Genomic DNA, 5957 nt, shown 5'->3' with positions numbered 1-5957 from the left:
CTTTTCAAAATTATGTCTTTCCCACTTTTTTCATTAAAATACCATTTTCAATAAAGTGACAATGATAGTAGATGATAATTTAAAATATATTTATTTAAAAAAAGAGAAAGTCGGTAGCCTTATGCCAACACCATTATTTAAAACATTTTCTTTTAAAATATATTTTTATTTATTTCAGAGGAGAAGGGAGGGAGAGAGAGAGATAGAAGCATCAATGATGAGAGAGAATCATTGATTGGCTGCGTCCTGCACACCTACTACTGGGAATTGATCCCACAACCCTGGCATGTGGTGTGACCAGAAATCAAACTGTGATCTCCTGATGCATAAGTTGATGCTCAACCACTGAGCTATGCCAGCCAGGCTAAAACGTTCTCTTAAGTGTCTCTGAGACCCAAAAGTCTGGGAAAAACCATAATAAATATTTCATAATTTATCATCAAATCCTCACTCACACATATGCTGAGGCTTTCCTACTACTTTTCACACGTAGGTTTCTTATTTGTGTCTCAACTGGATTGCATTGTCATTCCTGCTCCACGCTGGCTCAAAGACTCCCCCAATGGATCTGGGTCATGTGCTCATCTACCTCTCAAGCCCCCGATACTAAATAATCAAAGGAATTACTTTAAAACATTCTCCATGTTCTATTTATGCATATCTATATGTAGACCTATTAATCTGTATATCTATGTATACAGTTATATATCAATTTTTATATATACAATATGCATAATTGCTTTCTTTCTAACAATTAGTTCTGCATGTGACACATTTCACATATGGTGCCCAATGTTCTGCAGACTGTTTGTACCTTGCAAAGCAGACTGGAGCCACCTTACCTGAGTGTATATTTTGATTTTTTTTTATTATGAAAATATTATCTAGTCCTTTTTGTTATGAAATTTGACTTAAGTCTCATTTTGTTCTCATCTTCATCTAAGATATGCCTTAATAGTCCATTTTAGATCAAAGTTTTCTTTATTGTGTATCTTGCTTTCCTGAATGGGTGTTTAGTTAAAAAAAAAAAAAAAAGCATAATAATAACAAAAAAGTGACATGATTTATAAGTGACCAAATCAAGCTGGGTTCTTTGGAGAGAAGTAATATTCTTTTAGAATATATTATGAAAGATAAATCATAAGTAGGATTAATTAAAATGTTGGTCAGAGTGTCTATAATTATATCAGATGCCTCAGAAAGCATTTTAATTTAAAAACTATTATAATTGAGATTTTTGCATAGAAATCACATAGCTATTAGAGCAAACATTCACTAATCTGACATTAACTTTCTTCTGTAAATATTTTAATATGTATCTCAGTTAAAGATTTCCTGGCTGTTTTGGACATACTTTTTTTGTTTAAATTAGGATCCAAATAAGGTACTACATAAATTGCAGTTGATTAATATATCTCTTAAGCCTCATTTAATCTATATGTTCTCTTTCACATTTTTTCTTTTTAAAGTTTGTAGTTTTTTGTTTGTGCATTTTGCTATTCATAGTCCCTTAGAATTTTGAGAATGTTTTCTTGAAATAGAGGCTTGATCAGATTCAGGTTTGACTTTTTTAAGCAAGAATATTTTATTTTGTATATATCCATCAAGAGACATAAAATGTCTGGTTGTCTCTCTTTTTGACATGTTAACAGCCACTAATGATCATTGCCTAGATCCTTTAATTCATTAAGAGCTGCAAAATGCACTCTTTTATTATTCCTTTTGCATTTACTAGCTGAAACACTTCTCCAAAGAAGTATTTTTTTTTTTTTTTATCAACTATTTGTTTACCTTGAGGCAGAATAAATATTTCTTTCCGTGTTAACCAGTTTTTAAATGAGTTAAATCTTTAACATTTTCTCAAAGTAATCAAAACATTTTTTTCAAAGCATTTTTTAAAGTATCACAAACTCACAAATTAAAACATACTTGTGCCCTAACCGGTTTGGCTCAGTGGACAGAGCGTCAGCCTGCAGACTGAAGGTTCCCAGGTTCCATTCTGGTCAAGGGCATGTACCTTGGTTGTGGGCACATCTTCAGTAGGCAGTATTCAAGAGGCAGCTGATAAATGTTTCTCTCTCATCGATGTTTCTAGCTCTCTATTTCTCTCCCTTCCTTTCTGTAAAAAAAAATCAATAATATATATTTTAAAAATAAATAAAACATACTTGTTAAGTTTAAATCCATTTTTAAATATCATTGTTATTACTGCTCAAATTATTCTATCGTTAACCAGTGGAGACCTTTACAAGTTGATAAGTGAATTTATTGGGAAAAATTTGAATAGTCCTAATTTTTCTTGCATTCTGGTATGACAAGCTGTAGATTGCCTGCCCCACACCCAGAGTCAGCCATTTTTCCAAGGATCCTTGGTTCTTTTTAATCATAGGAAGTTGTATCTACTAAAGATCACCATTTGGATGATAAGGGTGTCTATTGCTTCTGGATTGGTCATTGCTTCTAGGTCCTTTCAGTGAACAAAGCTAAGAAATAAGTAATTCTTTGCATGCAAATCTTTTAATAACAAGTTAGGATCTGGGGTTAATTTTTGCAGCAGTGGCTGGCCCATGGGCCTCTTGTGTACTTGAACTTCCAGCCCTTGGACCAGTGTTTTTCAACCGCTGTTCTGAGGCACACTAGTGTGCCGCGAGATGTTGCCTGGTGTGCCGTAGGTGCAGACAAGACAAGAATTTTATAATTTTTCACTATTTTGTTTACTTAATATTTCATAATAAAGTAATTATAAAATACTTTCTTTGTGTTGATTTGATTCCTATTCAAGAGAATTACTTTATATATAGTCAATATAGGCACAGAGTTAAATTTTTTAACATTTTCTAATGGTGGTGTGCCTCGTGATTTTTTTCATGAAACAAGTGTGCCTTTGCCCAAAAAAGGTTGAAAAACACTGCCTTGGACCACAGGTAGGATTAGGAGTGGCTGTGAGGGGTTCCTGGGGCCCTGCCACAATGCCTGTCCACTTCTTGGCTCTTCTGAGGACCAGAAAGCAGGATGGTGGCACAGTCTTTGGGGGAGTCCAAGGCCAGCTGATCGAAGGTGAGCATCTTGCTCCTGGACTTGAGGAGCTGGCTCTGGTGGCTGCTCACACGAAGTGCACACACTGTCAGTTTGGACACCTCCTGCATGTACACATCACTGGTTATACTAGTAGTCCCTACAACCACTGCGTTTCCTTCCCTGCCATGAAGCTTCACTTTCTCAATATCCCAGAAAGGGACAGAGGTGGCAGGTTGGTATGACTTGTGTACAACCACTTCAATGCCACATGATTGAAGGTGGAGTTGGTTCTTCTGGCCAGAAACCTGTACAGCTTAGCCAACAGTCCGAAGTAGATGGCCTGGCTCTTGGGCGCCTTTTGGTCTTTGTTGTAGTGAATGTGCACTCCCATGATCATGCCTCCTGTCATACCAGGTCTGGAAGGGGCAGAAAAAAGTACTTTTTTAAGACAAAACACATCATAATTTCTCACGGATGCTTCCAATTCAAATTCAGGACTATAGGGTTTTTACTTAAACTCCTCTTATAGCTGCATTTTGTTCCTCACCAACATTCTTGATTCTGGAACTAAAATAATTACTTAATTGCTTTATCTTACAATAGCATATAACAATCAGAATAATATTCAGACTACCACCATCAAGATGATTACTGAAAGCAATATAAGTTGTGTTTGCATTTCTTTGATCCTTAGAATATTTATTCCACTAGGGATGAATATTCAAAATACTGCATTTTAAAGTTACCTGGGATATTTCCCTTCTGTGTGGTTATGCTGCCAAACTGGTACAGAGGTAGTATAATACAGACATACATATTTATATTGCCATTCAACCTCTTTTCCACGTTCCCTTTTTCTCCTAGCATAGCACAGTAGTGAATAGAGATATTTCACATTCTTTTTTACAGTGGCATAGTACGCCATTGGATGTGCCAAAATTGATTTAGCTCTTTGGAGAGAAGTAACATGTCTGTTCAAGTCCTTGGCTATGTATCTATTAAATTTATCTCACTTTTTATTTAAAGAGGTTCTTTAAATATTCTGGATATATCTGAGAATTGCAAGATACTCTGCATTGTAACCCTTTAATCCTCAAAATGAGTTTTGCAATAAGCAGAAGTTCTTAATTTGTATGCAATCAACCATCAATTTTTTCTTGATGATTAGTACTTTTTAAATTCCTATTTGAGAAGTCTTTGCTTTTTGACAAGATCATGAGGGTATTTTTCTGCATCATGTTCTAAAAACTTACTTACATATTTACACCTACAGTCCATCTAAAATTGAATTTTTATATGACACTAGAAGCCCGATGCACAAAGATTCGTGCTAGAAAGGGCTTTCCTTTCCCTGGCTGCCAGCACTGCCTTTCCCCTCTGGCCCAGCCCCTTTTTGCTCAGACCCTGGAGCCACCTCTTTCCAATCTGACCCAGTCTTCCCATGCTGCCCAGAAGCCCTGAGAGACCAGGGGTGGATCAGAATGCCTGTGTTGATGCCATGGTGACGACACAGCATCCACCTCTGTCACTCAGTGCCTGTGTATGCAAATTAACCACTTTTTGTTGGGTTAATTTGCATATCAATCCTGATTGGCTGGTGATGTAGCAGAGGTACGGTTGATTTACATGTTTTTCTATTATTAGGTAAGATAATGTAAGATCAAGATTAAGTTTTCTCTTTGGATATCCAGTTTGTTACAGTTCTGCTGTTCATGATTCTGTAATATGACCTCACCATAAATCATGTGTGTATGTCAGGGTCTGTTTCTGGCTTCCCTCTTGCATTTCATTGGTCCATTTGCCTAAGCTTAAATTGGTGAAATATTGTCTTAATTAATGTAGCTTGATATCCAGTGACATAAGTCCTCCAAATATATTCTTCAAATCTACCTTGTATGTTTCTGGTTCTTTGCATTTTAAAAAATAAATTTTAAGAAACTTGTTAATTTCTCCCTCCAAAAATCCTTGCTGGGATTTTGACTGTTACTTTGAGTCCATCAATTGATTTTGGAAGAATTGACATGTCTACAACATGGACTCTTCTAATTCATGAACTAGGTATATCTCTTTATTTAGGGATTTTACAACTTCTTTCAATAATAGTTTAAAGTTATCTATGTTGAAGTTTTGTGCATCTTTTATTATATTTAAGGCAAGGTATCTAAACTCAGTGTTATTGTTAGATTTATAATAGTGTTGTTTATTTATAAAAATACAATTTAATTTTATAAATTGATCAGATATTGAAACCCTGCTAAATTCACATTCTAAGTATAATAACTTACCTTTAAATTATTTTGGATTTTTCCAGGTACAATTATGCCATTTATAAATAATGACAGTGATTTGTTGTCCTGGCTGGACCTCCAGTACCTTTTGAATAAGGGTGGCAATAATGTGTATCTTTGCTTCATTTCTGATCTCAGAGGAAATTTCAGCACTTCAGTATTAAGTATTCTATTTCAGTAGGATTTTTCATCAGATTAAGGAGGTTCCTATTATTCCTAGTTTTCTATTTTTAGTTTCTTATTTAAAAAAAAAACAACAGGTGATGAATTTTATCAAATTCCTTTTCTCTAACTATAGAGTGATAATATACTTTATTCTAATTTTTAAGGTGGTGAATTGCATTAATTGATTTTTGAATGGAGGCATAATTTACATACATTAAAATACACAAATTTTAAGTGTACAGCTTGACAAATTTTCATACATGTATATACCCAAGGAACTACCACTTAGATCAAGATTTAGATTATCTTCATCTACTCACTGTCAGGCAAAACTCAGAGGTAATCATTATTCTAATCTTTATCATCATGGATAAGTTTTTCTTGTTGGTTTTGTATACATAAGTCACACAGTATGTACTTTTAGTGTCTGGCTTCTTCCACTTACAATTTTTGTTTTATTTAACAACATGTTTTTAATTTCTAGGT

General features: G+C 34.6%; 1 pseudogene across 1 annotated transcript; it reads right to left on the bottom strand.

The window, feature by feature from the left end:
• Positions 1–2930: 2930 nt before the first annotated feature.
• Positions 2931–3409, bottom strand: LOC311617356 (large ribosomal subunit protein eL18-like; annotated as a pseudogene). The gene has a single exon. The product of its transcript is annotated as a large ribosomal subunit protein eL18-like (transcript).
• Between the last annotated feature and the right edge of the window lie 2548 nt (positions 3410–5957).

This window comes from Pipistrellus hanaki (assembly GCF_964339955.1).
Source record: "Pipistrellus hanaki genome assembly, chromosome: 2".
Taxonomy (NCBI): Eukaryota; Metazoa; Chordata; class Mammalia; order Chiroptera; family Vespertilionidae; genus Pipistrellus; species Pipistrellus hanaki.
Note: the sequence above shows the minus strand (reverse complement) of the source record. Positions and strands in the feature narration are given on the sequence as shown.